The following is a 20,094-nucleotide window of genomic DNA, read 5'->3' on the forward strand; positions in this document are numbered from 1 at the left end:
AGCTCAGAGGTTGAGACTGCAAGAAGGTCTGCCTGGGAAAGAGACTGGTCCATGACTCCTGGAGGACAGGAAGTTCCCTGGAAACCTCAACCATTAATGTCACATGTCAGTCATGGAGACTCAAAAGATGGATTTTTGCATTTGAATAAAGAGAGTACTGTACTTAAATAGCACACCAGCAAGCAAGAAGATAAAAGAATTACAATCAAGCTAATGTAGCTTGTTAATGACCAGAAAAGATGTGAGCGGACTGGTAGTGGCCCTGAGTACCTAGAACAGAATGTGGAACTAGAAGAAATTATTTGAGCAGCTTCAACAGAGAGTTCATGACCCTGAAAGACAAAATGAAGGCCTCAGAAACAAACTAATTCCAGTGTAACAAAAACTTCAATTCCAAGAACATATACACACTCCATGTAACCATATACAATCTCCTGTTGACACAAGACAGAGAAAAGTGAATGGGATTTCTGACTTTCAGGAAATTCCAAGGAAAGGTATAATAAAAATCTGTTGAAAAAGTTAGAATTCTTAGAGCTTACTTTTTTCTACCTAAAAAGTTAGAAGAGTAATTCATTCTTGGTTTTCATTAATTTTTAACATTTGTAATATATCAGGGTAGTCTGAGCTTATATAAACAATTTATTATTTAAGAATAAATGAATTATATTACATTTGGTCTTTAAAAGAAAAGTTAAACTTGACTTATGTAATACATCTAATAAAGGACAAAAGCCCTCTGTAATTTAATAAGTATAGTTTGAGAATCCTATTTCTTTTTTTAAAAAGAAGAAAATTAAACTTTGAAATAGGGTAAGCAAGTGTGAGAAAATTTATTTACCTTTAAAATCTTCAAAGTGGGGGGCGGAGCCAAGATGGCGGAGTAGAAAGACGCACATACACATAGCTTCGAACCCACAACCCATAGAACAACTACAAAGAAGTAACTCATGGCGAATTCTGCACCCAGAGGCCACAGAACATTGGAGTGAGGGAGATTTCTGTTCCAGAGAGACCTGCAAACCTCTCGCAAAAGGTCCTTCGCGCTGCGGACTGGGCGCCGGGACTGGGAGCTGAGTACAGCCCTGCCGCGGCCGCAGCACCAAGAGGAAAAGATCCAAGCGGGCTTCAGGGACGGGATCTCCAGTGGCCACGTGGGTCCCTCCACCCACAGAGGGACCTGCAAACCTCTCGCAAAAGGTCCGTCGTGCTGCAGATGCAGAGCCCAGCCCAGACCTGCCACGGCAGTGGCACTGAGAGAAACAGATCTGAGCAGGCTTCAGGGACGGGATCTCCAGTGGCCGCACAAGTCCCTCCACCCACAGGTGATGGGAGTCGGTGAGAGAGTCTCTTTGGCGGGTCGAGAGGGAAGTGGGGTGCCCCTGTAACTCAGGCCCCCGCGGGAGGTAGAAGCTGAGGGGCGGTGGCAGACCGGGGCTCCCCAAGCAGGCAGGAGCCTGGATACATTGTTGAAGGTCTGTGCATAAACCCCATGAGGGAACTGAGCCTGAGAGGTGGCCCTGCCCCCACCGGGGCAGCTGAACTTAATCTCACACTGCCCTGCCCCCGCCAAAAGTCCTGAGGCTGGAAGCAGCATTTGAATCTCAGACCCCAAACGCTGGCTGGGAGGATCAGGAGGCGAGGTGGGTGTGAGGAAAATATTCAGAGGTCAAGTCACTGGCTGGGAAAATGCCCAGAAAAGGAAAAAGAAATAAGACTATAGAAGGTTACTTTCTTGGTGAACAGGCATTTCCTCCCTTCCTTTCTGATGAGGAAGAACAATGCTTACCATCAGGCAAAGACAAAGAAATCAAGGCTTTTGTGTCCCAGCCCACCCAATGGGCTCAGGCCATAGAAGAGCTCAAAAAGAATTTTGAAAATCAAGTTAGAGAGGTGGAGGAAAAGCTGGGAAGAGAAATGAGAGACATGAAGTCAAAGCATGAACAGCAGATCAGCTCCCTTCTAAAGGACACCCAAAAAAATTTTGAAGAAAATAACACCTTGAAAACTAGCCTAACTCAATTGGCAAAAGACGTTCAAAAAGCCAATGAGGAGAAGAATGCTTTCAAAAGCAGAATTAGCCAAATGGAAAAGGAGATTCAAAAGCTCACTGAAGAAAATAGTTCTTTCAAAATTAGAATGGCACAGATGGAGGCTAAGGACTTTATGAGAAAGCAAGAAATCACAGAACAAAGCCAGAAGAATGGAAAAATGGAAGATAATGTGAAATATCTCATTGGAAAAACAACTGACCTGGAAAAGAGATTCAGGAGAGACAATTTAAAAATTATGGGACTACCTGAAAGCCATGATCAAAAGAAGAGCCTAGACATCATCTTTCATGAAATTATCAAGGAAAACTGCCCTGAGATTCTAGAACCAGAGGGCAAAATAAGTATTCAAGGAAACCACAGATCACCACCTGAAAGAGATACAAAAAGAGAAACTCCTAGGAACATTGTGGCCAAATTCCAGAGTTCCCAGGTCAAGGAGAAAATATTGCAAGCAGCTAGAAAGAAACAATTCAAGTATTGTGGAAATACAATCAGGATAACACAAGATCTAGCAGCCTCTACATTAAGGGATTGAAGGGCATGGAATAGGATATTCCAGAAGTCAAAGGAACTAGGCCTAAAACCAAGAATCACCTACCCAGCAAAACTGAGTATAATACTTCAGGGGAAAAATTGGTCTTTCAATGAAATAGAGGATTTTCAAGCATTCTTGATGAAAAGACCAGAGCTGAAAAGAAAATTTGACTTTCAAACACAAGAATGAAGAGAACCAGGAAAAGGTGAACAGCAAAGAGAAGTCATAAGGGACTTACTAAAGTTGAATTGTTTACATTTCTACATGGAAAGACAATATTTGTAACTCTTGAAACATTTCAGTATCTGGGTACTGGGTGGGATTACACACACATGCACACACGCACACATACATAGAAACAGAGTGCACAGAGTGAATTGAAGAGGATGGGATCATATCTTAAAAAAAATGAAATGAAGCAGTGAGAGAGAAAGATATTGGGAGGAGAAAGGGAGAAATTGAATGGGGCAAATTATCTCTCATAAAAGAGGCAGCAAAAGACTCATTAGTGGAGGGATAAAGAGGGGAGGTGAGAGAAAAACATGAAGTCTACTCTCATCACATTACACTAAAGGAAAGAATAAAATGCACACTCATTTGGGTATGAAAACCTATCTTACAATACAGGAAAGTGAGGGATAAGGGGATAAGGAAGGTGGGGGGGATGATAGAAGGGAGGGCATGGGGAGGAGAGTGCAATTTGAGGTTGACACTCATGGGGAGGGATAGGATCAAAAGAGAATAGAAGTAATGGGGGACAGGATAGGATGGAGGGAAATATAGTTAGTCCTATACAACACAACTATTATGGAAGTCATTTGCAAAACTACACAGATTTGGCCTATATTGAATTGCTTGCCTTCCAAAGGGAAGGGGTGGAGAGGGAGGGAGGTAAAGAAGTTGGAACTCAAAGTGTTAGGATCAACTGTCGAGTAATGTTCTTGCCACTAGGAAATAAGAAATACAGGTAAAGGGGTATAGAAAGCTATCTGGCCCTACAGGACAAAAGAGAAGACGGAGACAAGGGCAGAGAGGGATGATAGAAGAGAGAGCAGATTGGTCATAAGGGCAATTAGAATGCTTGGTTTTTGGGGGGGAAGGGGATAAAAGTGGAGAAAATTTGTAACCCAAAATTTTGTGAAAATGAATGTTAAAAGCTAAATAAATAAATTTAATTTTAAAAAAAATCTTCAAACTGTCCTGTTTTTATGAAAGCTTAATAAACTTATAAAGTTATATCATACTTCTTATCTAAAGTTTGCCAGATGCTAAATGACAAATTTTCTTCACTATCAGCTATTAACATTTTCCTCAATTCCATTTCATGACCAACTCAACAATTTTATTTACAGGGATAATAAAATATAATGGAATCTAATTATTTTATTTGTTTCAAATAACACAAGAAACATTAATATCTGATTTTGAGTTAATTCCTTTATTTTTTTAATTTATTTTTACTTTTCAAAATTCATTTCCACAAGATTTTGAGTTGTAAATTTTCTCCCCATCCCTCCCCTCCCCCTTCCCAAGGCAGCCTGCGTTCTGATTACTCCTTCCCCCAATCTGCCCTGTCTTCTATCACACCCCCTACTTTCCCTTATCCCCATCTTCTCTCTTTTCTTGTAGGGCATGAGATTCTTATTCCCCATTATCTTGTATTTTCCAGTTGCATGCAAAAGCAATTCTCAAATTCATTCCTAAAACTTTGAGTTCCAACTTCTCTCCCTTCCTCACTCCCCACCCATCTCCTCTGAGAAGGCAAGAAATTCAATATAGGCTATATATATATATGTAGTTATGCAAAAGTCTTCCATAATAGTCATGTTGTAAAAGACTAACTATATTTTCCTCCATACTATCCTGTCCCCCATTTATTCTATTCTCTCTTTTGACCTTGTCCCTCTCCAAAAGTGTTAACTTATAATTACTCCCTCCTCCCATTTGCCCTCCCTTCTATCACCTCCCCCACTCATCCACTTCTCCCCTACTTTCCTGTAGTGTAAGATAGATTTTCATACCCAATTGAGTATGCATATTATTCCCTCCTTAAGCCAAATCTGATGTAAGCTTCACTTTTTCCCTCACCTCCCCTTTTTTCCCCTTCATTGAAAAAGCTTTTTCTTTCTTCTTTTATGATAATTTGCCCCATTATTTTCTCCCTTTCTCCTCCCATTATATTCCTCTCTCACCCCTTAATTTTATTTTTTTAGATATCATCCCTTCCTATTCAACTCACCTTATGCTCGCTGTCTCTCTCTCTCTCTCTCTCTCTCTCTCTCTCTCTCTCTCTCTCTCTCTCTCTGTATATATATATATATATGTATATATATATACATATATACATATATATGCATAATATATACTGTATAATATATATAATATATACATATATATATGAAATCCCTCCAACTATCCAAATACTCAGAAAAGTCTCAAGAGTTACAAATATTATCTTTCCACATAGGAATGTAAACAGTTCAGCTTTAGTTCATCCCTTATTATTTCTCTTTCCAGTTTACCTTTTCATGCTTCTCTTGATTCTTGTGTTTGAAAGTCAAATTACCTATTCAGCTCTGGTCTTTTCATCAAAAATGCCTGAAAGTCCTCTTTTTCATTAAATGACCACTTTTTCCCCCTGAAGTATTATACTCAGTTTTGCTGGGTAGGTGATTCTTTGTTTTAATCCTAGCTCCTTTGAATTCTGGAATATCATATTTTAAGGCCTCTGATCTCTTAATGTAGAAGCTGCTGGATCTTGTGTTATCCTGATTGTACTTCCACAATACTGGAATTTTTTCTTTCTGGCTGCTTGCAATATTTTCTCCTTGACCTGAGAACTCTGGAATTTGGCTGCAATATTCCGAGGACTTTTTCTTTTGGAATCTCTTTCACGAAGTGATCAGTGGATTCTTTCAATATTGATTTTACCCTCTGGTTCTAGAATATCAAGGCACTTTTCCTTGATAATTTCATGAAAGATGATGTCTAGGCTCTTTTTTTCCATCACGGCTTTCAGGTAGCCCCATAATTACTAAAATGTCTTTCCTGTATCTACTTTTCAGGTCAGTTGTTTTGTAATTTCTTGGTTTTTCATAAAGTCATTAGCTTCCATTTGCTCCATTATAATTTTTAAAGAAATATTTTCTTCAGTGAGCTTTTGAACCCCATTTTCCGTTTGGATAATTCTGCTTCTTAAAGCATTCTTCTTTGCATTGGCTTTTTGGACCTCTTTTGCCATTTGGGTTAGTCTATTTTTAAAGGTGTTATTTTCTTCAGCATTTTTTGGGTCTCCTTTAGCAAACTTTTGATTCACTTTTCATGAATTTCTTGCATTTCTTTCATTTCTCTTCCCAATTTTTCCTCCACCTCTCTTATTTGATTTTCAAAATCTTTTCTGAGCTCTTCTATGGACTGAGACTATTGCATATTTATTTTCGAGATTTTGGGGGCAGAAGCCTTGACTTTTGTGTCTTTCTCTGCTGGTATCCTTTACTCTTCCTAACCCGAAAGGATGAAGGAAAATACCTGTACACCAAGAAAGTAACCTTCTACAGTATTATATTTTTCCCCCTTTTGGGGGCATTTTCCCAGCCTGTTACTTGACTTTTGAGTCCTTTATCAAGAGAAGGGTCTACTCTAGTGACCTGTAAGTTATCAATTCCTCCAAGGTGGCACAACCAAGGGAGAGGGGTTACTCCTCTCCTGGCCTGCTCTCTGGTCTGGGAGAAACCACGATTTTCTGCCCAGGATCTGCAAGTAGAATTCCTTCTCCACAACTGCCTCCACCTCCACCAGCCAGTGCTCCCCCTTACCCCAGGGCTGAAATACAAATCAGCTGCTTGACTTTCCCAGGCTGATGCTGCCCTGGGGCCAGAGCCAGACCACCTTCCCTTCTCACCCAGGTGAAAGCACTTTCTTACTGACCTTTGAAGGAGTCTTTAGCATTTCTGAGTTGAGGAATCTGGGAACCACAGCTGTTGTCCATGATTCTGCACCCTGAAATCTGTTCCAGTGCTGTCCCTGTCAGCACAGCCTGGTCAAGACTGGGCTGCATTCCATGGTTTGTGTTCTATTCTGACTTTGGTGTGATAGACCTTTCCTGTTGGCCTTCCAGGTTAAACAACTATCTCCTTTGTACAGACAACTCTTTCATATCTATGATCATTCATAAATGGAGAGTGGTTATACATGAGGAAAGAACACAGTCATGTATAGCAATTTGGTTTTAGAAATATGTTTTATGAAAACATTCTAAGTTATGACCCCAAAATTAGAATGTGACCATTGGTTACTTTCATGACCTGAACAAACTATTTGATCTCTCTGAGTCTCAAATTCTTATTTATCTGTAAAATGTAAACAACACTTATATACAAACCTTCCTCAATGAGATGTCATTTATTAACAATGAAATTTATGGAATAATATATTAAAGGTACATATTATATGGCATAGAAGAAAGAACAGTATATTAAGAATCATGTTGTCATCTCAAGAAGGTCATTAGCTGTGTGACTTTTGAGCAAATCATTTAATTTATCCAGGTTTCAGGCCTTTTTGCATCATAAAATGAGAGTTTTGGATGAAATAATCTTTATGGTTTATTCTATCTTGAAAATTCTGTGTACACAAAATGTCTCTATTATCTATTAGTTTTTATCTAAATTGAATTTACTAGAGGAATATTACAAATTGCACTTCTCTAGAACCAATGTCCAGAGAGGGCATATTTTATACCCCTTTAAATAAAATCTTATAAATTCCACGAATAAACAAAATTTTTCTCTTTGGAAGGATCAGCAAAGTAATAATAACATTCATTTAAATTATTTTGTAGCTGTATATCAGGTGATTCTTATTAGTTCATAAAATTTAGAAAAAAATCAGTTCTTAGAACATATAACTCTTAATCCAAAGAAGATGTATCTAAATACCTCATCTATCTATTAAATGCTAGTATGTTGAAAAGTGGGTTCACAATGAGTTGGACATGATTGGAATTACTGAACAACAATATTGAGAAATATGATTTAAGTCTGAGAAATGATAAAAGTCAAAGTCTTATAGACTAATAAGGACCCTCATGTCTATCTGCTGGGAATATTTTCTTCTAGAGGAGGATCAAAAATGCTTGTAAGTGATTATTGATATTTTTTAAATTTAATATTTTATCAGAAATCATTACTTACCAAAAACTAATTAAAGATAAAAATTAATATCAAATTCGGATAAAGGTAAGATGATACTACCATATATAAGTTCAGTGACTTACTTGAAAGAAAGCTAGGGATAGATAGGTGGTGCAGTGCATAGAGTATCCTCACTGGAGTCAGGAGGACCAAAGTTCAAATCTGACCACAGAAACTTATTAGGTATGTGACCCTGGCAAATCACTTAACCCTGACTGCCTCAAAGGAAAAAAAAAAGCTATCATTGTGACCATTTTCTGCAAAAATTACATCAGTGTAAAACAGTTACCATAATGGGGAGGCCTACAAAGCCCAGATATCAATTGAAAAAGAAAACATTTGATTAGAAGTGAAAGCCAAGTGGGGAAAGTTGGCAATCCAGTTAAGAATACAAAATCATCAACACATAAATAATTCTACAAAAAGCATGCCATGAGACCCAAATGAATGAAGGACCACATTGTTAATTTATAAATGAAACTATTGGAAAGATAACAGACACAGAGAAACTTTTTTTTTTTTTCAGTTTCTAAAAATCTATTTTTATCAATGGTGACTAAAGAACTACTCTAACACCTCGTTTTGTGCTATGCAGAGAAGCAGAAGTGGTATACGTATGACTGGCAAAGCAAGTAAACACTAAGGTAATCAATGGAAGCTGTAACATAATCTTGAAATCACTGCAATATTGCTTTACAGTAATCATAGGCAGGGGAAGAAACCAAAATAGTGGAATAGTGAATGATATTAATATCCCCAAAATATAATAACTATTGACACATATTCCTATTTTTTATCATTATAAAATCTTTATAAGAATGATCTACATGTATACTAAGAGTATTTTTGATGAAAACATGAAAAGAAATGAGGAAGGCTTTCTTAAGTTAGTCCCTCTGGAAGAATTTATCATTTCATTCACTTAATTGACAGAGTACAAGGTTCATTATATTTATTATTTCTTGATTACAAATACGTATATAGTGTTTGTTTATGTGTGTATATATATATGCATAAGACATGTACGTATATAAATACACATGCATACATACATATATACATACACACAGAGACAATCACACACACATATATATATACAATTTTAACTTGGTAGAACAAGTCTTAGCCTTACAACAACTATGATGCATACTATAGAATCAAATGATTCAATAATGAATGCAATAACAGAAATAACTTTTATTTAAACTTCTGTATTTTTTATTTATTAATCTATTTTTACTTTTAAACATTCATGTCCACAAGATTCTGAGTTCCAACCTTTTCTTATCACTTCTCCATCCTGTGCCACCCTGAGATGGCATGCATTTGGATTACCCTTTCCCCAGTCTGCCCTCCCTTCTATCACTCTTACCTCTTATCCTCTTCCTCCTTACTTTATTGTATGGCAAGACAGATTTCTATACCTCGTTGTCTGTATATTTCTCAGTTGCATGTAAAAACAATTTTTAACATTTCCTTTAAAAAATTTGAGTTCCAAATTCTCTCCCTCCTTCCCTCCCCACCCTCCCTCCTTCCCTCCTTCATTGAAAAGGCAAGCAATTCAACATATATTATACATTTGTAGCTCTACAAAACAACTGCATAATAGTCATGTTGTGAAAGACTATCTCACCCTGCACTTATTCTCTTTTCAGAAGTTTTTGCTTCTGACTACCATGTCCTCCCACCCATTTACCCTTCTATCATTCCCCTATCCATTAACCCCTTCCCCTTGCTTTCCTAGAAGACAAAATACCCAATTGAGTGTGTATGGTTATCCCTTCCTTAACCCAAATCTGATGAGAGTAAGGTTCACTCATTCCCTTTCACCTTCCTCCTCTTCCCTTCCATTGTGAATCCTTTTTCTTGCCTGTTATGTGAGATAATTGACGCCATTCTCTCTCCCTTTCTCCATCTCCCAATATATTCTTCTTTCACCCTTTAATTTTAGTTTTTAGATATCCCTTCATATTCAACTCACCCTGTGGCCTCTATGTATCTATGTATCTATGTATCTATCTATCTATCTATCTACATTTCCTCCAGCTACCCTAATACTGAGAAAGGTCTCATGAGTTACAAATATCACCTTTCCATGTAGAAATGTAAACAGTTCAGCTTTAATAAATCTCTTATGGTTTCTCTTTCCTGTTTACCTTTTCATGCTTCTCTTGATACTTGTATCTGAAATTCAAATTTTCTATTGAGCTCTGGTCTTTTCATCAAGAATGCATGAAGGTCCTCTATTTTACTGAAATTCCCTTTTTTCCCCTGGAGTATGATACTCAGCTTTGCTGGGTAGGTGACTCTTCCTTTTATTCCTAGCTTCTTTGACTTCTGCAATATCATATTCCAAGCATTTTGATCCCTCTATGTAGAATCTGTTAGATCTTGGGTTATCCTGATTGTATTTCTACAATATTTGAATTGCTTATTTCTGGCTCCTTGCAAGATATTCTCCTTGACCTGGGAAATCCAGAATTTGGCTACAATGTTTCTAAGAGCTTCCTTTTGGAATTTCTTTCCAGATGTGATTGGTGGATTCTTTCCATTTCTATTTTACTCTCTGGTTTTTGGATATTAGGGCAGTTTAACTTAATTTCTTGAAAAAGCATCTCTATGCCCTTTTAATGATCATGGCTTTCAAGTAGTCCAACAATTTTTAAATGATCTCTCCTGGATCTATTTTCCATATCAGTGCTTTTTCCAATGAGATACTTCACATTGTCTTCTATTTTTTCATTCTTTTGGTTCTGTTTTATAACTTTTCGACCAGTGCCACAAGCACAGACCAGTGTAGAGTGCAGACCACCGTGGAGCAGCAGGAACAGGGCTCAAAACAGGATTCAGGGCACCACTGACAGCAATTACCAAATTCCTCAACACACACACACACACACACACACACACACACACACACACACACACACAACTTCAAAGGTCAGTGGGAGGGCTCCAGCAGCTGCCATTTTCAAAGCCCTCCAATTAGAGCCCCTGGGTGAACTGAAGAACTGATCTAACCTCAGTCCTGAGTGGTAGCTATGGGAAACCTCTGCCTAAAGCCCCTGGGGGAATTAAGCCACTGATCTGATTCTTAGCCCTGAGCTCCTGCCAGGGGTGAGGCAAAGCACTGGCTGTGGAACTGGTGGAGGCTCTGGAGAGGGAGTTCAATTGTGGATTCCGGGCAGAAAAATTTTTGGTTGCTCCCAGACCAGCGCACAGGTCAAGAAAGGAGTAAACACCTCTACCTTGATTGTGTCACCTTGGAGGAACTGAGAACTTACAGGTCCCCAGAATATACCCTCCAAATGATATAGGTCACAAAAGTCAAGTAACTGGCTGGGAAAATGCCCAAGAAAGGGAGAAAAAAATAAGACTATAGAAGATTACTTGGTAAACAGGTACTTTCTTCCATCCTTTCTAACGAGGAAGAACAAAGAGTAACATCAGAAGAAGTCAAGGGTTCTCCATCCAAAACCTCCAAAATAAATATGCAATTATCTCAGGCCATGGAAGAGCTCAGAAAGGATTTTGAAAATCAAGTAAGAGAGGTGGGGAAAAAATTGGGAAGAAAAATGAGAGCGATGGAAGAAAATCATGAAAAGCGAGTCAACAGCTTGCAAAAAAAATGCTGAAGAAAATAACACCTTTAAAAATAGGCTAATTCAATTGGTGAAAGAGCTTCAAAAAGTCAATGAAGAGAAGAATGTTTTAAAAAAGCAGAATTAGTCAAATGGAAAAGGAGGTTCAAAAGCTCACCGTTTTAAAACTTCTTGATTTCTCATAAAATCATTAACTTCCATTTGCTCCATGCTAATTTTGAAGGAATTATTTTCTTCAGTGAACTTTTTGACCTTCTTTTCCATTTGGCTAACTCTGCTTTTTAAGACATTCTTGTCATTGGCTTTTTGGATCTCTTTTGCCATTTAGTCTATTTTTTAAGGTACCATTTTCTTCAGTATTTTTGTGGGTCTCCATTTGCAAGGTGTTGACTCGTTTTTCATGATTTTTTTGCATTGCTCTCATTTCTCTTCCCAATTTTTCCTCCACTTCTCTTATTTGATTTTCAAAACCTTTTTGAGCTTTTCCTTGACCTGAGACCAACTCATATTTCTCTTGGAGGCTTTTGATGAAGGAACTTGACTTTGTTGTTTTCTGCTAAGTGTACATTTTGATCTTCTTTGTCATCAAAGTAAGATTCCATAATCTTGAGTTTTTTTATGGTGTTTGCTCATTGGCCCAATCAAATACTTGACTTTTTAACTCTTAGTCAAGGTAGTATTCTGCTTGCAGTGGAGGTGGTTGTACTGTCCCCGATTTCAGGGGTTTTATATCAACTGCTCAATCCTCCTCGACGTGTGGGCCTTGAGGTCTGGAAACAGCTGCTGCCAATGCTGCTGCTACTGCTACTGCTACCACTTTCCCCACCCTGGAGCTCAGGCCATACCCCATCCAGACCTCCTCGTTAACCCAAGTCCCACAGAGTTTTTCAATGACCTTCTATGCTGTCTTTGGTGTTTGTGGATTGAGAAGTCTGGAAACTTCCACAGATGCCAGTGATTTGGTCCCCTGAGGCCTTCTCCCATTCTGTCTGTGCTGGAGTGGCCCACACCAGACTGAGCTCCACTCCCAGCCAGGTGTGACAGACCCTTCCTATTGAGCTTCCAGGTTGTCATGGGCTAGAAATTTTTTTTTTACTCTGTCATTTTGTGAGTCCCGTAGCTCCAGAATTTGTTTAGAGTCATTTTCATGAGTACCTGAAGGGGTTTGGGGGAGAGGTTAAACAAATCCCTGCTTTTACTCTACCATCTTGGATCCAACACCTCCAGATATAACTTTTCAAATATGTATGCTGATTTATATGATGCTAGGGATAAAACATGAAAAAAATATAGATGTTGAAAATGTTGATTAATACCATAGATGTTGTCTTAAACAAGGTTTAAACGTTAAGTTGGCATCTATCAGATAATTATTTTTGCAAATAATATTATACTGATGATATTATATCAAGTCCCAGAATAGTATAGTGCCATTACAATGAAATTTATCATTACTCAAAAGAAATGAACAAAAATCCATACCAAAAGCAAAAGTGGATGTGAGTGAAAAATATCTATTGTACCAAAAGTGTTTTTCAGTTGAATAACCAATCTATTAAGTTAGCACATTGTGGTATGTGTTTATATGTACACATATGTATGCATGTATATAAACATGAATGCCTGTGTTAAATATAACATATGTGTGTGTGTATCTGTATATTTTATATATATATATATATATATATATACACACACACACATATATATACACACACACATATCTTTGTAAAAAGTGTTATCAAACAGATGATGAGTTGGTCCAGGAATTGAACTAAAAGAAGACAGTGGCCCCAATTGCTTTTGTGAAATTACCTTGTGTTTTCAACAATACTAAACATTTCCCTAACAGAAAATCCACATCTTTAATACATCTATTCTCCTAGTAGTACTGTGTCTTTCCAAAAATTTAACATCACCATCTCCAAGGAATCAAAGTTGTTGGTAAAGAATGAGACATGGTATCCCCAATGGAATGTATCATATTGTCAGTGAAAACCTACATGCAAGAAGTAGCATGAAGGTTATCATTGAGTAAATGTTTGAACAAAAATAGAAAGTTCATCAATCACATGATGACAGCTAGATATTATAAGAACACCTGAATGCTCCAATGGTACCAATGAAATGAAAAAGACTAGAGTAAAGTGTCTAACATATTGATGAATCTTTTTTGAAGTACTTAGAGACATATGTCCCAGGGAATGAGACTTAAAAGAATGTGTTAGGATTCATGATAGAAGAACTGTGTCAGTGAGACCACAGATCCACTGACATATTAAAGTAAAACGATTAGAACATTTTCATAAACTTTGTGTATTTTAAGAATTCTCAGTCTTTCAGGGGACTATTTCATTCCTGAGTAGGTTATGTGAAGCCTTATTCACTATGGTAAAAATGTTTATTTTTAAATGGTTTTTAGAATTATCACTCATAGCACAATTAGTTAAGAGAAAAAAATTGTTGCTAAACTAATAATGATGGTAATCAGGTGAGACTGACACTTGGAGTAGAAAAGTCATTTAATCCACAGTTGAAATAATTTTTATGATGATGCATAAAGAAATCCTTTACAATTAGTACCTACTTAGAATAGCAAAAGTTCCATACTGGATAATATCGCATTTTGATGAAAAATGAACTTTTTCTAAAGCCTTTCAACTTCCTGGTAATACATGGCTCTAGCATGCTCTGTACTTGGTTAATTAATAAATGTTTCAGTATATCTTTCATTTAAAAATTATTTATGCAATCACTGAATAATTTCCACTCTATATTTTGATCCACTTCAAATTTCAGAAGTAAAACTAAAACTGAAAGGGAAAGTATGAAAGTAAAAGACTGCTTAATTTTATCTTATTGATGGATTTCTAAAAAAGTTACATGTAATTTTTTTTATGAATCATATTTTGCATACACAAAGGAAGTTTTCTCTTGAAACCTATTCAACTGTGAATTTTTCAGTAAAACTAAAAAGTATTTTTATAAAACAATAAACTGTTCCTGATTTATCTTTCATATAAAAATGGATTTGAGGATTTGTTTTAAAGTAAGGTATATTTATGAATTTTATATATATTTGAAGAACACTAACATTAAACAGTAGTAATATTCCTATTCAATTATCTTCTATTCCAAGAAGAAAAAACACAACTTCATTGTCTTAATTATTTAGATTACTAGCAAAAAAAAAAAGTGGAGATTTGTCTATCTCCTTTTCCTTAATCTTTGACTTTGTTCTATAAGTATCTGTTTTGAATAATTGCCCATGGATTTTTTTTTGGATGTTTCCCCAGGAATTCTAAATCTAATCTGAATCTAATGTCTTCTAGATAATTCAATTTTTACAGTATTGTTTATTATTTATATGATATATGCTACCATGTTTCTTGTATTTTCCATTGTTTGAGACCTAACAATTCCTTTGGAAAAATATTTTGTTTGGTAAAAATATATATATATATATATATTTATTTATTTATCTATTTATCTATCTATCTATCTATCTATTTATTTATTTATTTATTTATTTATTTATTTAATCCCAGACATCAGTTACAGACAGACAAGATGTGCACCTGCCTTTTTACTGTTAACGTCTATTAAAATCACTTCAACAAACTGAAATTTTTAAAATTAGGTTAAGTGACTTGCCCAGAGTTAGAGGGCTATCTGTGGTAGGACTGGAACTTGAGTATTCCTAACCATAAGTCCAATAGTCTACATTATGCACTATGCTATTTAGCTAACTGTATAGGAATGTAATGGAATGCTATTCTGCTATAAGAAATTAGGAGATATGTTTCCATAGAAAGTTTCTAAAGTACAATAGGATATGTGTTTACCTTGAATTTCTTTCTCTGTGGATACTGTGGTGAGTAGAGATCAGTTTATAGGGATTTGTTCTGATTCAGAATTCTGGTTTGCTTGGTATTTCTATACCACTACTACCATACACACCACCACTTAGCCACAGCAGAAGGATATTAAAATAAAAATAAATAAAAATAAAAAAGTAAGGCATTAAGGACTCCTTGAGCTGATTTGGCTGAGTTAAGACCCCTTATTCATGTTACTATGAAAGGCGAAGAAAAACAAGCAATATTACCTCTGATTCCTAATGTATTGATTTCACAATGTCACTGATTTTATGTTGTATTGATTTTTATAGTTGAGGTAATATCTGCCTGAAGTTGACTTGCTCAGAAATGCAGTTTTTTCTAGTTCTAGGTACTTTAGAAGTGTGGTTGAATAGGAATGTTGTTACCACTCAGATTGCTAGTTCCTGGGATATCTGCTTGTTGTCTGTAAACCCCAATCAGCTTAACCTGGTACAAAATCATCTGTCCTTTCCTCTCCTGGTTTGATCTCCTCCAAGAAAAAAACAAACCTGGTGATTCTGGAACTCTAACAAAGATTATAAAAGATAGATGAATCCCATAAATTAACATTTCTTAATTATCAGAGAGTGGCATGATTAGCCACATGGGAATGCCAGCCCATTTTCTTGGTAGACCCAATAGTAATGCTCCAAAATTACAGACAACCTGCCACCCCCATTCTTGTGTGTCAATAATAACCCCCCACATGGCCCCTCCTCTCATTAGAGTCACTGGCCTTACTAAAGTGGCCAGTCTGACCTACTTTTGTTAACAGTTATACCTGTCACTGTTAATAAAATGATTTTGCTTGGAGTACGTCATCTTATTAAATAACTATCAGTAAGAAAAATATGTATTTTTCCAAACTTAACAGGTAATATACCTTATGTATTAGTACTTTTCACAAGAATAGATATTCTCATAATTCATAAAATATATCATTTAAATGCAGTATTAAATCCATAAGTTTTTATTATGTATTTCCTTAATCATAAAATTATGAGTTATGACAGTTTGCAATATTTTTTTAAAGAATATACATAATGAAAAAAATACTTAGAAACTCATTAACACATCTTTCTTATCCTTAATCTTTGTCTAAAAGGATGTCATTTTTTCTTAAAATGTTTATTTAATCCAGGTTTATTGTTTCTGTAGCATTCCACTGATGAATTAGATTTTAAAACTTGTGAATAGGGAAGTAAGATCAGTTAGTAAGAAAAGGTCATCTATTTGAACCACAACCATACTATGTATTCTTACTCAGATTTCTCCAAGTAAGCATTCTCTCTTTTCAGAAGACCTCCAGTGAAATGGAAAGATTATGTCATGAAAGAATAATATTTGGTAAAATTAGATAGCATGACCTCCATTGTCTGGAACAATTTTGATATTAATCTTGCTACTCTAAATGGTCATATTTTTTTCCCACCAAAACATACTATTAGCTGATTTTTAACAATTTGGCTTGTCTGGAATTTAGCAGAGAAAACAAATGTTTTATATTTTAATCATAAAGGTTTCTCCCATGGAAGTACATCATTTTGACCAATCTGTATTTATATTAGGAAGATCTTGTATAATTTGCAGATACAGAGGACAACATCTAAGATGTTGAGAGGTCTTTATTCCACACCATATCATGATTTATTGAAAAAACTGATGGGCACCACCTGGGAAAAAAAGTAGGGGACAAGATAGCTGCCTTTTAATATTTTAAGGACTGCCATGTAAATGATAAAATTGAGTTGTTTTTTATTGTTGCACACAAAAGTTAGAACTAATAACAATCAGTGGAAGGTGCAAAAAGAAAAACAAATGCTTGAGAAAATATATACATATATGTGTGTGTATGTATGCCTGCACGCGCATATATGTATAGCTTAACAATTGCTATTAGTCCTTTGTTTCTGAAGAGGACCATGACATCAGAAAGTTGCTAATTCCATAACTTTCAAATGAATTGGATTTTAGTGAGGGAGGGCTGTGCAAAGTCATCAGCCTCAGTTTCTCCTCCAGAGTCATATCTGGGTCCAGTGGCAAGATATAGATCAGGATAGCAGAAGATGGCCCCAGATATAGCTGGATATCTTAGCCTTTTTATGCTAAAGTCTTTTTAAATTCTGACTTTGACTGAAGCAACACCCATTCAGAGATAAAAGCTAGGTGAGAAATGAGTCCATGAATGGCTTCTTTTATCTAAAAAAAAAAAAAATCAATCTGGGAGGGAAAGATCTTTGGTTTTCTGGCCAAAACAGAAACAATTACTATTTACATTCATTCTGAGCCATCAGGACCCAACTAATGACCACTAAGTAGGACTTGGGTTGGGAACTATTGTTGGGCAATCAATGAGAGCCAGAGTGAATTGGGTTTGAGACATGGCAGGTTTCAGTCACCAAATTTTACATTCCTTTGGGCAGAGCACCTGCAGGTAAGGGTATGATGTCCTATGTGGACATGGGGAGAAGAAGGAAAGCAGGAAAGGGAGGGAAGGAAGGAAGGAAGGAAGGAAGGAAGGAAGGAAGGAAGGAAGGAAGGAAGGAACAAAGGAACGAAGGAAGGAAGGAAGGAACAAAGGAACGAAGGAAGGAAGGAAGGAAGGGACTAGTCAGCTGGGTCTCCAGTGAGGCAGCTTAGACTACTCACAAGTTGCTGTTTGTCCTTCATTTTTGATGAGGACCATGACATTAGGAAGATGATGACATGATCTGCAAGTGAACTGGATTTAAGTGCGGAAGGCTACAAAAAGTTACCCCTTCACTTTCTCCACCAGAGCAATCTGGGTCCAGTGGCAAAAATATAGATCATGACAACTGGAGACGGCCCCCATCCTAACAATTAGAAATATTGAGAAACACAACATATTCCTTTTAATTCTTGAAGATAATAAACTCTCCTTTAGACAAAGTCTTCAAGCAAAAGAAAAACCTTGCAAAACATATCTCGGAGAAAGGTATTAACTGTTGCTATAAAAGACTTCTGTGGTTCCTCTCAACCCTGAGAATCTGCAGGTCTTAAAAATTTGGAGATATATTCCAAAATGTTTGGGTAAATATATCATCCTTGTGCCACACAAATACATAAAAGGCAGTTCCTTTGTGTTATCTATTTTTAAATGAAAAATTATGTTCAAAGGTTTGATTACATGTTGTGAACAAAAGTCACCATCATATATCTTAGGAATATTTTGTTGTTAAAAATAAGGAGAAAGAACAGCCATTGATTTCCAAGAATCCTTGCTTCTTACTGGAAAAAAAAAAACAAAACCTTTTCTGTAGCTCTTAAATTTGTCAATAGCTCAAAAATAATGTGGGAGTAAGTACACTAATTATAAGGGGTGATGTACAGTGTCAGTGTAATTGCATGAGTTGCTATTCAGATAGTGAATTGATGATTCAATTTTAATTAAGTTGACTTCAATTGAAAAGACATGTTAAACTTGTTTTTGCTTCCAATATCAGTTTCTAGTAGAAATATTATATTTTGATGGCATCTCTAAGCTTTAGTGGGATCTTTACAGTTGGATTTTAAGGAGGTTGGAAACCTTAAGAAACTCATCATGCATCAGAACAGGGAAATTTGTAGTTCTTTCTGTGTCTTGTTAAATATATTGTAAGAAAAAGTAAAAATCCTATATTGCCTCTTTGTATTTTGTCTCTAAGTTTATGTAAGGCTTCCAAAAGTTTTCTCCATTTTTAGTATGAGCATAGCTATTATTCAGTTCTCAGATTTTGTTATACCATGTTGACATTTTCATATTTAAATCACTACCACCTGTCTTCGGTGGGAAGTCCTAAGAGTCTTTTCTTATTTATTCAAATTTCATTTCTTTGTTTTAAACACACTTGGAGACAATCCAACAGTTTCATATTACAAAAAGAATCTATTATTTCTCCCATCAGCACACAAGTACCTGTTTCTTATAAAGACATTTCTTTTTTATGAATGTTTTTTTTTAAAGTATATTTGCAAGTAGCACATACAAATAGTGATACCAAATGAATCTGAAAGTTAGGACAATATTTTTTTAATCTAGGAAAAAAAGATGATCTTTGAATAGAACCCATCTGTCTACAGAGAGAATTTATGTAAACAGAGGAGTTGTAAAAAATACGGTGCTACAGGTTTAGAATAAATGGCATCAAAAAAGGTAAGTAAAACAGAACTCACATCTTTGAATAAATTATCTTTTTCAAGAACTGATAACCCTATATATATTGATTTCTTTTATGAAAATCTTGTAGTGTATATAGTCAAATCTAGCCACTCATCTACCTTATAAATATTAATTTGTAGCTAATTAGTCTTTTAAAAATTGTGCTACACATGTCTGGCCCATCAAAGCATGCATGCTAATTATAAGTAAATGCACCTTCCTTGTCTGTATAAGAAAATGATAGTTTAATCTTAGGACTGTCACTTCTCATTGAAAATGATGGTGTCTAACAGTATTGTGTCAAAGGGAGCTTGTCAATGTGGGGTACTTCAAAGACTTTCAGATTCCTAATTGACAAAACAATAAAACAAAGAGACAATCAGCAGCTCTGTGAATAGCTCCATTTCTATGCTTTTCAGTGGGGACTTTCAACACTTCTGAATCCCCTTGAATTCCAATGGTAATTTAAACACTTAAAACTGACACACTCCCCATTGGCTGGCCAGAACACTGTCTTATGGGTACCATCCTTTTGTAAGATCATGTCATAGTAGTTCAGTGTAATAAAAGCATATGATTTTGATAACTTTCAAATATATTGATGTAGGAAGCAACAATTATACTATGCTTCTCTGTCTACAGTCTGAGTTCCAAGGTTCCACATACATGAG

General features: G+C 36.0%; 1 long non-coding RNA gene across 2 annotated transcripts in view; it reads right to left on the reverse strand.

Moving 5' to 3' along the window:
• Nucleotides 1-20,094, reverse strand: part of LOC140511717 (uncharacterized) — a 203,965-nt gene that overhangs the window by 176,654 nt on the left and 7,217 nt on the right. The window lies entirely within an intron of this gene.

The sequence above is a fragment of the Notamacropus eugenii genome, chromosome 6 (genome assembly GCF_028372415.1).
Source record: "Notamacropus eugenii isolate mMacEug1 chromosome 6, mMacEug1.pri_v2, whole genome shotgun sequence".
Taxonomy (NCBI): Eukaryota; Metazoa; Chordata; class Mammalia; order Diprotodontia; family Macropodidae; genus Notamacropus; species Notamacropus eugenii.